This window comes from Squalius cephalus (assembly GCF_949319135.1).
Source record: "Squalius cephalus genome assembly, chromosome: 6".
NCBI lineage: Eukaryota > Metazoa > Chordata > Actinopteri > Cypriniformes > Leuciscidae > Squalius > Squalius cephalus.
In genome coordinates, this window is record NC_137127.1 from 40,915,830 (window position 1) to 40,937,379 (window position 21,550).

The following is a 21,550-nucleotide window of genomic DNA, read 5'->3' on the forward strand; positions in this document are numbered from 1 at the left end:
TCAAAACGGTAAGCTTGTAATAATGTTTTTAACTCCAGTGGTACTGGTGGATTTCCGCGGGAAATTCAATGTCTTTGCGTCATTATGTCACATCTGTACACATAAAGAAGGAGTCTCGGCTAGTGAGGAGGGTATTATGTTGAATACAAACATAAAAAATTGTCCAGAGCAAAATTTGAAATGTATAATAAAAAAAAAAACCTATATATATATTGATCAAAATGTGAGAAATATATGAAATATCATTGGGGTGAAATAAAAAATGTTTTTGTCAGTTTTGTTACCTGACTCATGTGGAAGGGAAGGAAGAACGTACTCGGTTAACGTTACTTTAACCTCGGTTCCCTGAGAGATAAGGGAACGAGTATTGCGTTGCAAATGCTATGAGAAAACTCCTTTTCTCGAGAAAAGAACGACCATGGTGTGTAAAGCAGAAGCAGCCTGGCCAGCGTCGGAGTTCCGCGATCCGCGAGTGCTGAAGACATTCTGCACGGCTTTGATGGGTGCGCAGGAGGACACAAATGGGCGGCGACCACTTCTTCCAGTGGCGGGAGCTTTTTTCCTCAGCGCCGTCAACAGTACGTACACACCGCCGCCGACTTGAGCTGCAAAGAAGCTCTGGCCGCCCTGTCAAGGACGCTTGTCAAAAAGTACAGGGAAGCTTGACGCATCATATTTTGGTATGAACATTCACCCGCCAGTGTGGCGGATAGCCTTTTGAGATTTACTCGCCAAACAGAAAATCTACCCGCATTTGGCGGGTGTTAATTTCGGACCCTGGCCACAAATTAAGAACGTCGTAGTAATTAATACAATTAGAACACGAATTCTAAATTCGTGGGAATTAGTTATTAATTGATAGTTAGCTCTCACTGGCTATGTAAACTTTGCTTCGTTTAGTTAATTGAATATCGGTACTCACAGTCTGATCGTCCATCTCAAATGACGGTTTCTGGTGATCATCCAGTTCGGTAGGTGGCGCTGTCACAAAAAATTAGGGTCCTATAACCGGGGTCCTATTATAAAAAAGTTTGTCCACCAAAACCGACTGAGGTCTCTGAAATAACAGTAACAGAAGACCGCCTGACAGAGGAACTATTCAAGCAGAAGGTAAAAACACAATTTATTAGATTTTCTATTTTTAGTAGCCATTATTTTCTAAAACATTTCTACTGTTATTTTGTTTTAATTTATAGGTTCAAGTAGTTAGGAACTTATGTAAGGAGTGTGGGTTAGACCCGTCTGGATCACGAGCGGACCTCCTTCTGAGATTGTCCAGTGAAATGAAGTCAAGGCAGACATACGACAAGGTTTTTCAGAAGATCTGGGTTGCTTCAGGTAGGCCACATTTTACATATTTTACTTTGTGTGTGCTGTCACTATTTTGAAGGGTTTGCCCCTGGATGGAATAACTTCCAAAGGTGCTTCCCTTTAATTATCTGGCATTTTATTTTCAGTGTACTCTGTAAGGATGAAACCCTTTTAGTTGGTTAAACAACTATATTTTTTTCATTTCAGGTGGCTGGGCTGTGATTATGTGCCCGTGTGGCATTGTGTACAGCATAAAGTGTCAGATTCGAGCAGAAAGCCCACGTGACTTTGCAGACATGTTGCTTTCCTGGAAGCACATGCCAAACGTTATCATATATGACTTTGCACGTGGGTTAGCAACCCACATGAACCTCAGAGAGCCAGAAAGTTTGCCTTTCAATCCCTTTGAAGGACGTTTAAGCCCCCCAACTCCAGACAATATAGCCAAAGCCAAAGATGGGAAACTGAAGGTCTCACTACCTTGGCTGAATTGTACAAAAATGATTCCAGACCCTGAAGGCCATCCAATTACTGGTTCGGCAGAGCATTATGCTCTGTATGACCGGTTCCACGAGAACAATACGAAAGATCCCCGTGATGTCCTGCGAAAGCTTCACATTGTCCCACAACTGGCTGGAAAAGTAAACAGTCAAGTTGCAGAACAGCTATTTTCCAGAATGAAGAAAAATAATTACTTTTTAAACATGGCTTTACCATCAACACATCCATTCCTTATGAGGAATATTATACACCATCATAACATGTACAGAAACGAACAACGGCTAGGCAACATAAAAAGGGCTTTTGGAAATGTCACAATGAACATGCACAGCCAGGCAGTGTTGGGTAATTTATTTATTTTTTAATTCCATTCTGTTTTAAATGCAGCACATTTATTGATCAATGTTGAATTAATTTTAATATAATTTTTTTTTAGGAAAAACAGAATCCCCAGATATAGTCTCCACTGTTCCAATGGACATTGATGTACCAACTGGTGAGTAATGAGGGACTCATTCTGCTCTTCTATTGTCAAGTTCTTCATTTTGTTTTTCTGTATGACAGAATGCTTATGGATTGTCAGTGCTGAGAACTTCTTTCATTTTATGGGTTTATAGGAACACTTAGTCATTTTCTGTTTTAGTTTCAGGAGAGTCAGTGCCCAAGCCAGCGTCCCTCGCTACACCCGCTGCGCCCAGTCCAGCGTCCCTCGCTGCACCCAGTCAGTCCAGCGTCCCTCGCTGCGCCCAGTCCAGCATCCCTCGCTGCACCCGCTGCGCCCAGTCCAGCATCCCTCGATGCACCCAGTCCAGCGTCCCTCACTGCGCCCAGTCCAGCGTCCCTCGCTGCGCCCAGTCCAGTGTCCCTTGCTGCACCCGCTGCGCCCAGTCCAGCATCCCTCGCTGCACCCGCTGCGCCCAGTCCAGTGTCCCTCGCTGCACCCAGTCCAGTGTCCCTCGCTGCGCCCAGTCCAGTGTCCCTCGCTGCGCCCAGTCCAGTGTCCCTCGCTGCGCCCAGTCCAGCGTCCCTCGCTGCGCCCAGTCCAGCGTCCCTCGCTGCGCCCAGTCCAGCGTCCCTCGCTGCGCCCAGTCCAGTGTCCCTCGCTGCACCCGCTGCGCCCAGTCCAGCATCCCTCGCTGCACCCGCTGCGCCCAGTCCAGCATCCCTCGCTGCACCCAGTCCAGCGTCCCTCGCTGCGCCCAGTCCAGCGTCCCTCGCTGCGCCCAGTCCAGCGTCCCTCGCTGCGCCCAGTCCAGCGTCCCTCGCTGCACCCGCTGCGCCCAGTCCAGCATCCCTCGCTGCACCCGCTGCGCCCAGTCCAGTGTCCCTCGCTGCGCCCAGTCCAGTGTCCCTCGCTGCGCCCAGTCCAGTGTCCCTCGCTGCGCCCAGTCCAGCGTCCCTCGCTGCGCCCAGTCCAGCGTCCCTCGCTGCGCCCAGTCCAGCGTCCCTCGCTGCGCCCAGTCCAGCGTCCCTCGGCTTCTCAGGACTGAGTAAACCCTGGGAAAAAGAATTGAATCCCATCCAGGACAAATTGGTAAGCTAATTATTAAAATGTGATATGTTTGACAAGTCTCAGGGATCTGACAGTTATGGGTGTAACAGATATTTAATCTATGATCTGTACAGGTTACACCCCACATTGTTCATGTCACCAACTCTGTAATTGATGTTAAAAAAGAAAAAAATGCTCTTGACTGAATAACTTTAGAAGCTTTTCAAAAAGAATGCCATGTATTTTGCTCTTGTACTAATAATAGTCATTTTCAGCTCAGCTATGTTCTGGACACAAGACGGCCTGGAGCAGAAATTATTATAAAAGAAGGGCCCACATGTCTCACCCGTGAAGAGTTTTGGAGCCTAGGGTTACAAAGATACATGGATTCCCAGGTGAGTAGTGGGAAGTTTGTTAAAAATAGGAGGGGGAAAGCGCTGTTTGTATTATTTTTGTAATGATTATTTTATATTTAATTGTTTTGTTTGTTTGTAGATTGGGAATGCCTGCTTTAAATTGATCCATGAAGCAGCTCAGCAACACGTATGTAACTTCTATATATTTATATATATTATACATACTGTACACAAGACCAAAGCCTAAATTAAACATAATTTATCTGTTACTATATTCTTTCATATTATTGTCTACTTTCAAAGTAGTTATAAACTTTAATATATATATATATTATTAATATTTTATTATATATATATATATATATATATATATATTTTTTTTTTTTTTTTATTTACTTTAGGGAAAATACATATATATAGAGAACATGTACGTAGTTCCTACATGGAAGCATACACCAAATAACATGGTTGTCAACTTTCCAGTAAGTATGCAAAAATTACAATATGTATGTGGTTCCAAAATGTTAGATCTGCATAATGACAAGACTTTGATTAATGTTAGGAGGATGTTGACATGAAAGACTTGTTGGTGTTTCCGGCATGGACAGACTCAATTGGGCCAGAACACTTCGTTCTCTGTGTAAGGGATTGGTACTGTTCCAAGATGCTAGATTGTACATGTAGTGTGGTTATTGTTAAATTATGTAAATTCAAATTTTGAATTACATACTTTTTTTTCTAACGACTTGTTAAATGTTGTGTATCTTTTACCAAATACCACATTATAGGTCATGAAGCCACTCATGAGAGAGATGTTCTTTTTAGACTCAATTTACACAATGCATGAGTCTGGATTTGGTGATGCTGATTACAGAACCATTTTTAGGTTCACAAATGAGGCATACTGTTTGACATGTTCATATAACAATTTATACTTTGGCTACGTTCTTATAGCCTGTACTGATATATTTCGGCTACGTTCTTATAGCCTGTACTGATATATTTCGGCTACGTTCTTATAGCCTGTACTGACATATTTCGGCTACGTTCTTATAGCCTGTACTGATATATTTTGGCTACGTTCTTATAGCCTGTACTGATATATATCTGCTACGTTCTTATCCTTTTATTTTTAATTTTTTGTGTAGAAATCTTGCACAAAAAATTGATCCTGGGAGCTGGACTGAAAAAAATGGACATGATATTGCGGTGATTAATAAATGCATATTTAGCTACTCCAAACAAATATTATTATATCCCATATTCTGCTCATCATAGATGTCATAATGTAACCGAGATGGTAATGGCTTTCAACTATTTGACATGTATGTTACCTTTTATGTTGCTTTTAGGGATTGCCACGCCAGATCTGTGGAAATGACTGTGGGATTTTCATGCTTATGGTAAGGTCCATTTTTTTGGCAAGTGTATACAAGTTTCTGTGACCACTGTGAATGAAATGTTTTCTGTCTTTCATATTTCAGTATACCCTTTGCATTGTGACAGGTGTGGGGTTTGATTTCGAGGAGGTTAGTTGATTTAAAAAAAAAATGTAAAAGAAAATTACTCACTTTACTTTTTGTCTGAGTGCACACTCTTCATCATGAAGAAAATAGATACATTATGAACTGAAGATTCTCCCCATCACTGTCACACATCTTTCAGATGGACATGCCTTCCATTCGAAAGTGGTGGTGTCTCCTTCTGATGGAGCGCTTCAAAATAGAAGGGTATGACACCACTAAACAATGTGTATATTAATTTCTGTAACTTTTGCTGGTTTTAATACCTTGTGCTGTTTTTTTTATTACATTTGTTATGTTTTCATCTACAGTCTATTGTTCATTTTGTGCCTTGGCTTATTTATTAAAATCGCCATCTTCACTAGATATGCATAATGACTATCATCCATTTAGCTACATGTAAGTAAGGTAAATAGGTAATGTTTACAATAGTTTCCTCACTCTGTATGCAGCTGCAACTATATGGTACCATGGTCACAATTGTTTATACTGTAGGTATTGCATTAATTTTGGTGAACAAACCGACTGGAACTATCTGTGCTTTAAACAGTTTTAAACCACACCTTCCACTCAATTAGACATTTGTGTATGCTTTTGCCTATGCGGTGCTTTGGATTAAATGAGGCCAGAAGCTTGGTCCAAGGAAGTCTTCAGCCTGTCTACAGAGTGCCAAGACAGAAAGCTGTCTCCGAGAAAGTCCCAGCCCACATTGAAGCTGTCAATGACCGCACAGCTGAAGAAAAAAAAATAGTGGACTTTATAGTGAAGTCTCAGGGATCTGAGGAACATTTGGTGGTACTTTAACAATGTTCATGTTTTATTCATCTTTAAAGACTAACTCATAGTAAAGATTCAACAAGGGTCAATGTTTTAATTAGGGAAACATATTTAAATATTAACATATTTTTTAAAGGAAAACTCATTTTTTTTGTCAATTTGGAGTGCTGTCAGTACAGAGAACAACGACAAAAATCAGTGTTGCCTACACCGTATTATCCTCTTTTTAAAATTTGCACCCTGTTGACTTCAATGGGGCAAGTTTTAAACCTGCTTTTAGCCTCTTAACATCCTTGATGTGTCATTACAAGTACCCAGCCATGTGAGTGATTCCTTCAGAGTGAACACGAGTGAATCTGACTGCAGTAGATGTGAAAGAAATGGATAAAAATGATGTTATTTAAGCCAGCGCAAATACCTGTATTTACATCCTGTTTTCGGTTGAAGTCCAAAGTAGTCGATTGTCGAGTTCACGCGCATAGGTTTAGTTACCTATGATCACGCGCGTGAACTCGGCAATCGACTATTCACTCGTGTTCACTCTGAAGGAATCACTCACATGACCTGTGCACTTGTAATGACACATCAAGGATGTTAAGAGGCTAAAAGCAGGTTTAAAACTTGCCCCATTGAAGTCAACAGGGTGCAAATTTTAAAAAGAGGATAATACGGTGTAGGCAACACCGATTTTTGTCGTTGTTCTCTGTATTGACAGCACTCCAAATTGACAAAAAAGTTAGCTCAATGTTAAAATTGACCGGAGTTCTCCTTTAACTATGCTGCAAATTATTGTATCTTTATCTTAAATGTATCAATTCCTTAAATAATTGTTTTTGTACCATGGTTTGCCCATAGGGTGTACTCAACGGGAAGCCCTCCAAGTGGTTACAAAAGGTAACCTCTTCCCGAGTGCCTGTCTACCTCGACAGTGAGGAACAACAGGACATCTTGTTTTCTTATCTGAGAGGAGTGCTGGATAGGATACCAACACAGTTAAGCATCACAGATGAAGTGCAGTTCATCTGTGGTGTTCTTTTTCCAGAGGTATGCCGAACCATGTAATGTGTTTGTGTGTCCTGCTCCTGCACTTACAAAATGTACTGTATAAACTGCATGCTAGCACTACTGTATAATGGCTTGCTGTTCAGTAGTGGTATTATAGTATATTTATATTAACGTTTTTCATAGGCCATCATAAATGCCCTGGCTGTCCTCCGGAATGTCTCCTTGCAGGAGGCTGAGCAGGTCTTCCTTTCTGGTCCAGCTTATCATTACAGGTCAGAGTAGATTATTATTTTTTTCACAATGCCCAGTGCACCCTTTTGTTATTAATATTTCTGTTAACACAACAGTGATTGTTCTCTGATAACTATTTCAGTGAAGTGGAAGAATTCAATAGACATATTGACAAACAACTGAGGAAAGAAGGGAGACCATTCAATTGGTGGGTATTGCTCTTATATTTACACATTTGAATTAGACGTCAGTAACATTGAATATTTTCTTTTTGACTTTATCTCTCTACAACTCCAAAATTTCATAAGTGTTAAATGTTTCTTATTTCTCTCTCTCTCTCTCTCTCTCTCTCTCTCTCTCTCTCTCTCTCTCTCTCTCTCTCTCTCTCTCTCTCTCTCTCTCTCTCTCTCTCTCTCTCTCTCTCTCTCTCTCTCTCTCTCTCTCTCTCTCTCTCTCTCTCTCTCTCTCTCTCTCTCTCTCTCTCTCAGAGTTGAAGCCTACTACAGCCAACTGGTGGAAGAGGGGGTCTTTTTAGTGCTTTTGTTCTAGCACAGTATTTTGTTCTTGCACAAATAATTTTGTTCTTTCATATAATATAAATACATGTATATATAAATATATGTATTCTTGAATCATTCTTGAGTTTTGTCTTCTGATATCTGGCCATATCATTTAGTGACTGCATATGCTGATTCCTTCATTGTACTGTTCAATATACAGTATAATTCTAGAAACTAAGACTTACTCCACTTTTTCAGTTGTTTAAAGAATGATATACATTTTAATTTGTTTTGTGTAAATTAATTTATTTAAATTTAACCTCTGATGCATTTTGAATAAAAACACATTTTATAAAATAATAATAAAAATACTCCTGAGATTAAATGTCTTTCGAACTATATGTAAGGAATAATTGACGACAGGCCGTTGAATTATTAGAAAAATAATGCACACCCGAGGTGGTAATGCGGTCACGACGCGAAGCGGAGTGGCCGTTCACCTCGGGTGTGCATTATTTTTCTAATAATTCAACGGCCTGAAGTCAATTATTCCGCTTATACTACAGTTACCACACCTCGAAACATTGTTCAGATTATGTATTTCAAGACGTTTGTAAAGTTTTTGTCATTAAAACGCTCTTGTATATAGGACTAATTTCTTACGCATCTAATCCACTGCCTCCGTTGCTAATTCCAAAACGTCATTTTAGAGTTAGTAACGGAGGTTTGAGCCACTGATAGCAGACTAATGCTGGACACACGACTAGCTGACACATTCTCTGACTGTTTTCATCGCAGCAGCAGATTTTAAACACCGACTCTGAACACAGACTGAACGCGCTGAACACGCGTTTGGACATGATCAGTCATATGTATCAAATTACATTCATAACCGGCCTTAAAGTGTGTCCCCAGTTATTAATGCAGTTATTAGAGAGAGATGTTGCAATAATGAGACAGAAAAGCATGTGCGTCAATATTATTATTTATTTATTAATTCAATTCCTTTTAATTAATTCGAATTCATTCTTTTTTTTTCTATTATTGACAGATGACAGACTAGCCAAATAAATGAAACACAAAGCCCTTTTAACAAGTAGGCCTATCAATAATAATTTATTTGTTATATTATCTGCAATAATAATCCGTGCTGCAGGATTATCCATTTATTTAGCCTATATTCAGTTTAATTTTCTATTGATTATAGATAGGACTATATACTTTATTTATTCACATTAAACTGCATGTTTCCATTGATTGTGAAGCTAGACATTGAAAATTCCAGATCAAGAGTATGCGGCTAAATGTTTTTTCTTGTTATGAATTGTATCCTATTTTCCGTTATTACCGTTAACTACGCGAAGTGATATGGAACTGTAATGCGGTCAAGACCTGCCTGGAACTACTTTAGCCGTGCGTTTCCCTGAAAATAATGCACACCTTAGAACGTTCGTCAACCAATCAGATTCAAGCATTCAACGGCCCTGTAGTATAAGTACAAAATAATGATATACATTTGAATTTGTTTTGTGTAAATTCATTTATTTAAATTTAACCTCTGATGCATTTTGAATAAAAACACATTTTATAAAATAATAATAAAAATAAAAATACTCCTGAGATTAAATGTCTTTCGAACTATATGTACAAATTAACCACCTGGGTCTTATAACTGTGGTCCTGAAACTGCAACCGTTGTTATATACTCCAGTTCGGTAGGTGGCGCTGTCACTAAAAACTAGGGTCCTGGAACTGAGGTCCTAGAACTAGGGTCCTGAAACTGCAGCCTCCGGTTGTGCAGGAACATACTATTGCGGCTAGTAGGCTATATTGCATGTGAGGATGTTGGTGGTGGAGATTTATAGCCTTTTCTTACAGCACTTGATATGATTAAACTTATCAATTTAATGGCGGATCCAGAAAGGTTCAAACGACAATCACCAGTGATAACTGGTAAAACGCAAAAGACATCGGACTTCGGAGAAAAAAAGAGACTTCAACTGGGCCCATGCGAAAACAAGCATAAATATCGGAAGGGCATTAAATGTAGTCACTTAATGCTTATTTTGTTAACATTAACAATTTGAGAAAAAAGTATAATTTGCACGGTTTGACGTGATATGATAAGCGATCGTTAGATTTAATCAGCGCGATTTACTGCAATGCTTTTTTTCCCCTTAGTTGGTCAGAACAAAAGTGGATGTTACTTGTTCAGATGACATTTTCCGGTGAAAATTCTTATGTTGGTCATACTTCCAAAAAGTAGAATCTGTGATTCCGAATGACAGTATCCACACGAGCGCGGTGATTGACAGCCGCACATCCTCCTCAAAACATTGGATTCATCCGCGCTGTGCTGTGCCGAGGCACAACGCACGTAAAGTTGATAATTCCGCGAATAACTGCAACTGCAGATTTCGAACAGAGATGGCGACAAAGAGGAAAAACTGCGGACTGCAGCTTTATATTACCTTGAACAAAATTTTGAAAATGTGCATTTTCATTTGCTACATAAATATACAACATTTTTTAAAAAAAACATTATTAAATATTAGATCAAATTAGCACAGAATCAACGTTACGTTCTGTCCATAATCGCGTCAAGGAGCAGCCAAATAATCAAAAGCGGTTGTTATGAACAAAGCTGAGCTGGATTTTTGTGCCATCTAGTGGTTTAAAAGAGAATAAAGTCAAATGCGCCTTTTACCCCGGTGCGCATTTAGCCTCATTGTACCCTACTGTTCAAAAGCAACACTTTGGTACACTTTTGGTATAACACTTTGGCCTATATGGTAAAAATAGTAGGATATGCTACTCCAAATTTGATCCTGATTCAACCAGTGTGTCACGGTAAGTCAAGGATGAGGAAGCACGGATGTCAATTTCAGCAGTCTTTATTCAACTAAACATAAAAACACTCTGGAAAACAGGTGAACCGCCAAGCAAACCAACCTTCACACAGACAAGGCTAGACCAAACTGAACTGGAAACACAGGTTTAAAGGTGCAGTAAGCGATTTCTGAAAAACACTGTTGAAAGTGGATCAGGCCGAGCACCACAACAAACTAGTAGCCAATCAGCAGTAGGGGGCGTGTCCACTCATGATGGGGGAGGAGAGAGAGTGAGCAAGAGGGAGATTTGAAGAAAGACTGTAGAACGAGAGATGGCTGAGAGACATTACAAAAGAGAAAAGGCCAGTGGAATATCACTGGAAAAAAGGGTCATGATCAAGCAAGAGCTTTAGGAACCTGCGTTAATATTAGAAAAGCTTTCCAGTGCTGGAGAGACCTAAGCCGGAAGGCCTTGAAAACAGGCGCTGAGGTTGTGTTGTTTCTGCTCCATACGTGAGTAACATTGGTTTTGAGTGTGTGTTGCTGGCGACTAACAATGAACTCTTGCTTGTATATATTCTTGTGTACGGTGTCAATTTTTTGTTCTTCCTTGTCGTTCGTTATCTTCACTTGATTTTTCGCAAAGCTTTATTTTGCTTCGCTTCTACTATGATAAAGAGACACATTGTATGTTTGTACATTTTGGGGGTGCAGCAATAAAGAGAGGGGTGTGTTTGTTTGGGTTGATTTCAAATATCAACAGGTTTCAACAAAGATTCTCAGAAATTGCTCACTGGACACAGGTGAGTAACTAAACCATGGCAACATATAATAAGCAGGAACATAGGGAACAAAGGAAACAGCTGAACAAAATAAAGCAAACCATCAGTCCATAAAACAGAACATAACTGTGACATTGTTTCCTCTGTTAAATACACTGTGTGTATATATATATATATATATATATATATATATATATATATATATATATGTATTAGAAGTTGTAAATAAAACAAAGATTACTGAAGAAAATACTTTTTTCAGTCATTGCCGTTTCTTTGTATTTATTTGGGAATTATTATATATGAGTGATCATTGTTTTAATTCTTTTTCAGTGTATGTTAATCTACAACATCACAGCAAAGTATATTATATTCTGTTGTGAGCCTATGTTCGTGAGTTGTGATCTTGCAGTCTGAAATGAAAGTGACAAGACAAAAAGTGTACCCCAAAAAAACAAAAACAAACATGTATTTCTGACTTGTCATCGCTGGGTGCTACACTGGTTTGCAGCCGGACTCCACACAAAACCATGCAGCATTACCAGTTTGCTTCACAAACATTTTTTCCAGCAGGGGAAAAAAAAAAAGAGGTTTAATTTGGGTTAAGAAAATCCCCAAGCCCATCTAAAACAACACAAACTGACCAACAAAACATATTAGACTGCATGGTTTAAAGCTACACTGTGTAACTTTTTTAGTTGATTCTTAGCAAAAAACACTTAGTTCTTTCAAAAATATATGTGCTCATTAATGTATATTTACTTCTTTCAAGTAATAAAGTATTCTCTTAAGTTTATAATCTGCCATTGAAAGTACATACGGGTGAGGGGTTCGAATGCCGGTCGCCATGTTGCCCCTCCATCTTGAAACTACATTAGCCAAAGAGGGACATGCCTGTAAATTCAAGCTTCGCCTTTTGCGTTTTTCACTCAGTGACACCGTGACGAATGCGAGGGGGAGATCACTCGAGAGCTCGCGAGTGCCGGCAGATTTGAAAGATAGTGTGGTGTGTGTGTGCGTGCGTGCGTGCATACTCACATTTGAAAGAGAGAATTAAAACGTCAACGCGACAGACAAATCAGCAAGACCATAGTCAATATTGGAGTAACTTTTCCCAGATGGAAAGAGCTCATGAGGAGAAAAGATTTTAAAACGGACGCCAAGGTTGCCTGCTTTCTTCTCGACAGGTAATTCAGCCTGTTGTAATTCATTTGTGTAAATTCAAAGTTTTATAGTCGCTTGTCTAACCATAGCATGGTTGTGCATAACGCCAGAACGACCTCTAGTATAACTTCATCCTCGCGTTAATGGTGAAAAAGTATTGTTTACCTTGTAACATAAATCTGTGCTGCGACGGATCACATAATGAATAGTTTTAAAGGCGCAATTTTTTAAGCTATATATAAAAAAGGACACTGTAAATTTTAGTTATTTTTAATTGCTTTTACTTTGTACACATTGTAACGTTAGCCTAATCTGATTATGCTGGGATAGCCGATTCCAAGGGTGACGTTTACCTCCTGACATCTGTCCTGTAGTTCATTTTAGACGTATTGTTTATTATTGTCATGGACGAAGTGATAACTGGAAGCCATGTTAATCTTGGAATAATACGGCCACTGTAGGAGTTAAAACGCCCTCGGAATTGAGAGGAACAGAAACTAATATTCACTGGGTAGTCATATACAATTTCACCGCTAGATGGGGGTAAAAATCACACAGTGTAGCTTTAAGCTGTTTTTCTCCCTAGCAAGATTATGTGAAATGTTTTGTTTGATAAGTAAGCCCATGCTATCTAATACCACTTTGGTTTGAAATCTTGTTTTAAACTTGTACTGTATCATATTTGATACACAGATTTCTAAAGCCTCTAAATGATTAACATGATCAAAGCTTTAGTAAAAAAAAAAAAACATGTTGTACACAATCTTCAGCATTCTTTCTGTAATCCGATTGATACTTTGTAATCCGATTGATACTATATATTTTTTAGGAAGTAAAATGGCTTTTAGCGTAATTCTAAAAATGTCCCCTTTTAGGTCACAGTGACTCCAACTCCTGCGAGGACTAAATTTTCTATATATTGTAATCATTATGTTCACAACTTGTAATAATTACTTCAATGAGCTCATTGTTTCTGCCTAAAATTAATATACATGTACATTTCTGAAATACATACAGGACACAGTCACCTCTGATAATTGTAATGTAGACACAGGCATTTTTTTGTAAAGCTGCTTTGAAATATGTATTGTGAAAAGTGCTTTAGAAATAAATGTGAATTGAACTGAATGGTAAATGTAACTTTTACATTGTTGGTCACTGGACTGAAGCAATTTAGGTTTACTTTTTTATTAATACATCATGTTTTAGAAAAATCATATTAAATTAAATATAAATTAAACAGGATTTTGAGGAACGTTTATTTGTAAATCTCTCTGATATTAATAATAAATATCAATTGATATTTATATGCATTTAATGGAAGTAGTCTGCTATAGTGTTATACAATTTAATTGATTTACATTACAAGGTATCAGAATTTCATCTTACTTTTTGGCCACATTATATCAGCAACTGCATCAAATTGTGTATTTTTACTCCGTTTGGGACTTCTGAATAAAAATGAGCTCCATTCTCATATCAGTCATAAAAGTCTCATGTACACATAGCCTATGCAAACTTTTTATTAGATTTTTAAAAATATTTGATCTAAAGTTTCAATAAACTGTTCTTTAAAAAAAAAAAAAAAAGTGACTTTTTTCTTATGTCAGGCTTTACAGGCTTAAAGTCCCCGTGAACCGGAAGTTGCAAACGACTTTTCTCCAGTGTTGTGACGTATTTCCAAGTGAAACGGAATATTGAACAGAGGGCAGGGTTTTACTTAGCGCTCCTCCTCTCCATCTCTCGCTCATAGCAGACTAACGGTTTGAGGGGAGTGGTTAAGCGTTTTCAACCCAAGCCGTCAAACCTACGTCATCAGAAAAAGACGCCATTCCAGACCGGAAGAAACTTTTCAGATTTTGATTAAAGATTACCATGGTAAATTTTATTGATTTTTTTATATTTACTTGCACGGATTAATTGTTAACCACAAGACTAGTAATATGCGCTAACAAAGTAAATAGGGTCAATTTTGATTTCATGGGGACTTTAAGGCCCCGATATACTTAAAGCGAAATGGAAGAATGAACTGCTGTGACGTAATTTCGAACAAAATAAGGTGAAAACAAAGTTCGTTTGGAGTTCGTTTTGGGAGTTTGAAAAACGCTTGACAGAGCGAACTTTCTGGAAAAGTTTGCTTCGGCTGGTAAACATCTTTGTACTACCATTGGTCCATTGCGATTACACAATAGGTAGGTGTGGCTCTGAGGCTCCGCCTTCTTTTACACGGAAATCTTTTCGCTTCATTTCTCCTGTTCAGTCCGTCCAGGTCAGACATTCGCGAGTAAAAACATGAACACACTGGAGAGCTGCTTTATAGTAGAAACGAGACACTGACACTGTTTTTCATGTTTAATACGGTAAAGCTTCTTGATTTTAAGCAATCTATTGTATAATGTGCTATATAAACGTGACGTGACTTTACTGGAGTGCCGAATTGCAGAGCTCGTGCTAACATATTCACGTTGATCAGATGCTTTTCTTATGTTTTATTAAAATGCTTGCTGTTTTCTCAATTTTTTTGTGTGTTTATTTTGTTAATGACACACACACACATTTATGCATTTGGCAGACGCTTTTATCCAAAGCGACTTACATTGCAATTCAAGGTACACATTTACATTCTTGAGAGGAAATCTTTCCTGTAGCTCAAACAGTAGAGCATTGGTGCTTGCAACGCCAAGGTCGTGGGGTTGATTCCTAGGGAAAGCAAGAACTGATAAGAATGTAAATGTGTACCTTGAAATGCAATGTATATAACTATACTTCATTTCACCCCTAAGCAAAGAACGAAAAATAACTTTGCCGTGAGTATAATCAGGGCCTTTGTGGGCAGCCTTTCCCTCTAAAAGCAATCAGAAGCAACCTCAGAACTTTACTATTCATGTAACAAGTGAACATTTAAAAAGCAGTGGCAGCTGGTGCTAAAAAAAATTTGGGTGGGCACAACAAACTGAATTATTAATCCAGGACTGAATGTAGGCTAATTGTTAAATAACAATTTAACAGTGATAATAATGTAGCTATCATTAGCCTACAGTTTAGCTAAAACTTCAGCCGGTAGGGTTGGGAAATAGCCAATTGCCAAATAAATCTGTTTTTTTGGGCTAAATGGCGATGTATGGTATAATCTGAGTATTTAATAATTATTTTTCTATTTGAATAATAAAAAAAAAAAAACCTGTATTTAATTTTTTTTTTTTTTATATTTAATATCCTGATCAATATTGTCCTACAAACAATGTTCATATTGAAGGTTATAAAAACAAACATAGTGTAACCTTGCTGTCTATCTGCAGTCTATCCAAAAAAAGGGTCAAATCACATTACATTCTAACATTGCAACATTACAATCTAAAAACAAAATAATGCTTTTTAAAGAAGTAGTTAAATTTACTAAACTTAAAATAAAAAATAAAAAATAAAAACAAAGCTAATATCATAAAAATACACATGTAGGTTTGAAATTTCTCTAGCACATTTATGTTCACCAACAACAACAAATATTCAACAACAAATATTTTAGCTAAATATATTTATAATTTAGTGCTAATGTATATTTTAGTCAGAATAATTGCACTCCTATTCTATTGCGCTCCGTCTGTTCGGCACGCATGCACGCGGCGGCGCTCGTTCACGGAAGTTTAGCTTGCAGAAAGCTCGCCCACTCATGACAGCAAACTGGAAATATTGACTTTCTAACATTTACAGATGGAGAATATGTCCGTGAAATGTAAGTTATGCACTGAGGAAATTATTGGATGTCACTTCAGCTTATGGCTAAATATTATTAGAGGTAGGCTATATTTGTTTCCACCAATCGCTGCACAAGTGAAGTTTACGTATGATGACGAAAGCACGTTAGTGTGAGCCCTCCTGGAGAGAATGCATTGCAGTCAGGGGGGCAGGGTTTCATATTATTTTGAAGCTTCCCCGGGCGCCGCCATTGATTAGCGGACCCCCACCTGCTGTTAGCATTCCATTGACTCCCATTCATTTTGGCGTCACTTTGACAGCGAATAACTTTACATCTGAGGCGTTTAAAGACTCCATTTGTCCATTATTTATTTCTAAAGAAACACGAATATGTATAAAAGGCTCCATTACCTTGTATCTTACGTTATGGCCCTGTAGAAGCAGTTTTTGTAAAAATAGGCTAACGATTGCGTCATAACCACGCGACTCTCTGTCGCACAGTAGAGAAATTACCGTATGGACAGGAGGAGAAGCTCACGAGCAATCGGGGGGACGTGGAGGCAAAATGACAAAATAATTCATCAGAATACTTAGCAAAAGTTGCTCCTGCTCCTAGCGCATGGACAGCTCCTACTCACACTCTCCGTCTCTGCAAGTTTCGGAAGGGAATGATTCAGATTTCTCTTGGCACAGCTACTAGAAGACAGACGGGTTGCTCACGTCACATCTACGTCGTCAAGCTCAGTTTGAGTCTGCGCAGTACGCTCGACCCCCAGGAAGTGAGAGCTTCTAATTGACTTCACTTGTCTCTGTTGAATCCAATGGGGTCGCTGTGTCCAGTTTATATACTGTCTATGATTGCAGTGCCTGCAGTTCGAAAAAAAAAATCTTTGAATGTAAGTCTATGGGAAGACTCTGGGCGATTTTCGGCCATAGTGAAATCGCCCAAAAAGAGGCGGTACTCCACAGAACGTGACTTGGCGCTGATTGGACTATATCCAGAGGCAGAACAACAATGAGTGACTGCTAGCGTAACTCTGTGGTTGAATGAGATGAAGAAACCGCCGATGTTAAAAAGTAACAAAAAATTCAAAGATCAAATCATTGGTTGGTCTTCCCTGTTCAGTTCAGAGGCGCAAGTATAGTTTCCATACAAAACAATTCTGTATTCATCCTAAAGGTTTCTTTAATAGACATCTAACATGACATATATTTTAAACTCGGGTCTCAGTAACAGGCAGGGATGTTTCTTCTAAGTTCAGCCTGACCTCTCAGAAGACAGTTTTCTTCCCACCACCTGTGGCTGAGTGCAGCCCATACAGATTGAATATACCAGGTGCAACTCTGCCTGGAAATGAGTCAGAAATAGAGAGCTGAGGTGAAAAGCTTTTATCAGCATTGGTTGACTTGACTACCACGGCTCTGACCTCAGTAACAGCCTGTTTAGCTACATCCATTAAACTATATCCCAACATGGAGCGTAGGGGTTTTGCATAATTTTTTTTTTTTTTTTTCCATTACAGACAATCTCATTGTACCTATCCTGCTTATCATTACACTGCAACTTAACATAAATACATGGGAATATTGATTGGATTTGACATTTTTTATTCAATTCGTTACACTTTATTTTTATAATCCACTTTAGACTTTAAGTAACTTTACAACTACATGTCAACAAACTGAATTTTTTTTTGCAACTAAATGTCAACTAACTCTCATTAGAGTATTAGTGGACTGTTAGGTTAGGGTTTGGGTTAGTTGAATAAGTAGATGTACTTTAAAAGCTACTTTAAAATGTCTGCTGGGAAGCATCGAAATAAAGCGTTAGTATAAGCAGAAAGTCTACTAATATTTAAATGACTGCTAATTGTAGTTGCAAAGTTACTTATAGTTAGTAGAATGTCTGGACCATTGAAATAAAGTGTTACCAATTATTGACCAGTCAGAATCAAGTGATCCAGTTATATATCGTTCTGGAATACTTGGTTTTGAATGACAAATCACAGCATTGAATAGACAAATATTTTTGTATAATAACCAAATAAGTAAATAAAAGGACATGAAATGTTGATTTGACTTATAAAACCCATAAAATTAGCATATCTATAGCCAGGGACAATTATTTCATTGTTATTATGCAAAAAGTTTGATCACAGTTAAACTCAAATTAAATATAAATATTCCAATAATGTCAGAATATTCTGGAATATCATATTTTGATCGGCCAATCACAGCATTGAGCAGTAAAATAAATAATAAATAAACAAATAAAATTCTGATTTTGAATGAATATTATTTTGTAAGAAAAACGACACAATTAGCATATCAATAGTAGAATGATAGCTATTTGACAGTCATTATGCAAAAATATAAGCCAATCATTTTACAAATCAGAATGATGTATTCAAGAGATGCATGTAATGCATTATTATACTCTAGCTATTCTAATTATGGTATCCCAAGATAACATTTTGGTGTTTTTAAGGGCGAGTTTGCGTGATCAAAGGACTGTCACAGCTCATTGAAGCATGGTTGCCAAGGTGATCAAAAATAATGCCTAGAAGATGTGGGAAAGGGAAGAATAGAACCAGCTTGGTCACTCTGACCCTATCAACCGAGAACTCTTGATATAAGAAGTGTGTGACGAAAGGGCTTTGAATACAATTTTGAGAACATTTTTATCTAAATTGGGTCGTTCCTATTAGAAATCTGCTGAAAGTTTCAGTTATTGTGTCTGACAGCCATATGATTTTGCTTTACTTGTGACGTGGGTGATATCATACAGCCAAGTATGCAACTGTTATCAGCTGAAAAATCTGTTCAAAACTTATGGGACATGATTATAGTGGTTTTCAAAAGCAATCATCGCTATTGCGATGGCATGAAATAGCACAATATAGTCGGCATGAAACATAAGTTGTGACGTGCATCCGAGTGAAATGGTTTCTCGAACAAGAACATTTTTTAGGGCGGGACATGATTTTGTTCATTGGGAATTGATTGGATGGTTGTGGTTTGCTATTGGTCAATCTCATGTGAGTGACAGGTTGCCCCGCCCTCATGCCAGTAAACATGTCATCAGAGAAGAGATTTTGCTGCAAGAGGGAAGTTATTTTGATTAAAGATTATGAGTGTAAAAAAATAATGATGTGCAAGGATGAATAATTATGACCGCCGCTAGCATAGCTAGCGAAAGCGGTCATATAGGGATTGTCAAAGTTTTTTTTTTTTTTTTTTTTTTCCGTCATCTACTGAATTTTTCGTCAACGATACCAGGGACACCGAAACACCGGGGAACATGAAATTTGGTGGGCATGTAGCCCCACTAGACTTTTACGGAAAAATTTCGTTTGGTCCCCGGGGGCCACTCCCCCCTCCCGCGCTGGGCCCCCCCAAACCCAAAAAATGCAGTTTTTCCTAAATAACTACCTGAACCGTGGCACCGAGGATGAAGAAAGTTTTATGGTATGTTGGTCTTAAGGGCCCACATCAACCTAGCCCATAATCACTCATTTGTGATTTGCGCCCCTTCCCATAAAAAATGAAAATGCAATATTATTCTGCTTTAATCGCCCCTATCTTCAGTTGAGATGTTCAGAACTGCACCATATTTCATGTGTATAATTAACTTGACATCCTCTGGGGGTATGCTAAGTTTCGTAGAATTTCATCCATGGGGGGGTATAAAATAAATTAATTTATGTGCACATTTAGTGACTGTACACTCATCGGCCTGTAGATGGTGGTGTTGAGCGAATGGTTGCTGGTTTAGGATGATACTGTCACACACACACATGCAGGAATACAAACAAACACAAGCATGCACACACACTGACATCCACACGCACAGACACACACACACAAACACACACACGCACACACATGTACGCACGCATACATACACGCACAGACACACACACACACACAGACACACACATACACAAACACACACACATACACACACACACACAGACAGACATGCACATACTACTACTTTTTTTTAGGTATCAGCCATATACCCGATTTACCAATACCCAATGTGTTATGCTTGGGCAGTATACTAATGAGGTGGGTGGGACATGTTTCATGGACTGTGTTGTTAGATCACATCCTGAGAGTCTACGCTTTCAGAAAATATATAGTTTATATAGTTGAATCAGTTTTCTCTTCATGGTACAGACCAAAATGTATTATGTGTACACTTTCTTCACCTAAATCCATAAAATCCCATTAATTTCAATGGGACATTTACTTAAGTGTTCTACTAGGTACAGTGGGAATGAGTTTAATTTTGTTAACATTGTTTTTTTAAAACTCTGGGACCAGGGCTACAAGATAAAACCACTTTTTTGGGGAAAAAATGTTTTTTATTTCAGTAAAACACAACAAACCCATGCCAAAGTCAGATAACTGACTTTTACCATCAACAGGCACCTCAACCGTTTGGTAGAGGTTTGTAGAAATTGAATGGGAGGGTCATTTGAAAAAAAAAATCACAGATTTTTCATATTTATTTGTTCTTCCCTTTTATTATACAACAGCTTCAGCATTATGGATGTGACAGTTGGACTTATATTGGTAGATACAATGCCTTAAACATAGATAAAATTAGTATCAGTGAATTAATTTACATAACTTTTAATGTAACCTCTGTCCTCTGATTCTTGAAAAATCCTCACATTTCATATAATATTTTACATCCTATGAATACATTTTATCAGCGTTATGGACATAACATGAAATACACACACTTTACAAGTGTCCTACAAACTCTGTGAATTATTAAACAAACTGCCGATGTAGCATGAAAAAGACTTGCTTGTTTTTGAAACTCATTTTTGTAATACATTATGTAGGGAAAACCACTGTTATGGATGTGACGTTTTCACATTATGGATGTTAAGTGTCTAAACTAATGACTTTTGATATAAAACTTAAATAGTAATGGCAAATAATTACAAAACTCTAAATTATCCATGATCCACAGGAATACTCCAGACAGTCTTTTAAAATATACAACTTATATACATAAACACGCAATACAGCCAAATTGCTCCACGTCATTTATTTTTGTGGAAAGCCAGTGCAGGCCTGAGCGGCGGTCATATTTTGTACCACCATGCGGTACATCTAGTTTATAATAAATACTGCAATATTCCATAAAAATAAATAAGAATAGCCAGTTTTGATTTCATGGTAACTTTAAGGTTAAGAACATTGTTTTTTATCAGCCAAACATTAAAAAAAGAGAGAATATCATCCAAATGACACTTTGAGAAGATAATTAAACCTGACTCCTCGCAGCATTAGACTCCTGGACTACAAAATGCTTTGGAAAATCACTTGGTGTGAAAGCGTGCTTTGCTGTGTGGAAATGA

General features: G+C 38.1%; 1 long non-coding RNA gene across 1 annotated transcript; it reads left to right on the forward strand.

Annotated features, from left to right (window-relative positions):
• The first annotated feature begins 1,534 nt into the window (after positions 1–1,534).
• On the forward strand, positions 1,535–2,526 carry LOC307160228. Its single transcript, XR_013821515.1, has 3 exons — positions 1,535–2,157; positions 2,249–2,308; positions 2,456–2,526. It is a non-coding gene; the product is annotated as an uncharacterized lncRNA (long non-coding RNA).
• Positions 2,527–21,550: the final 19,024 nt, after the last annotated feature.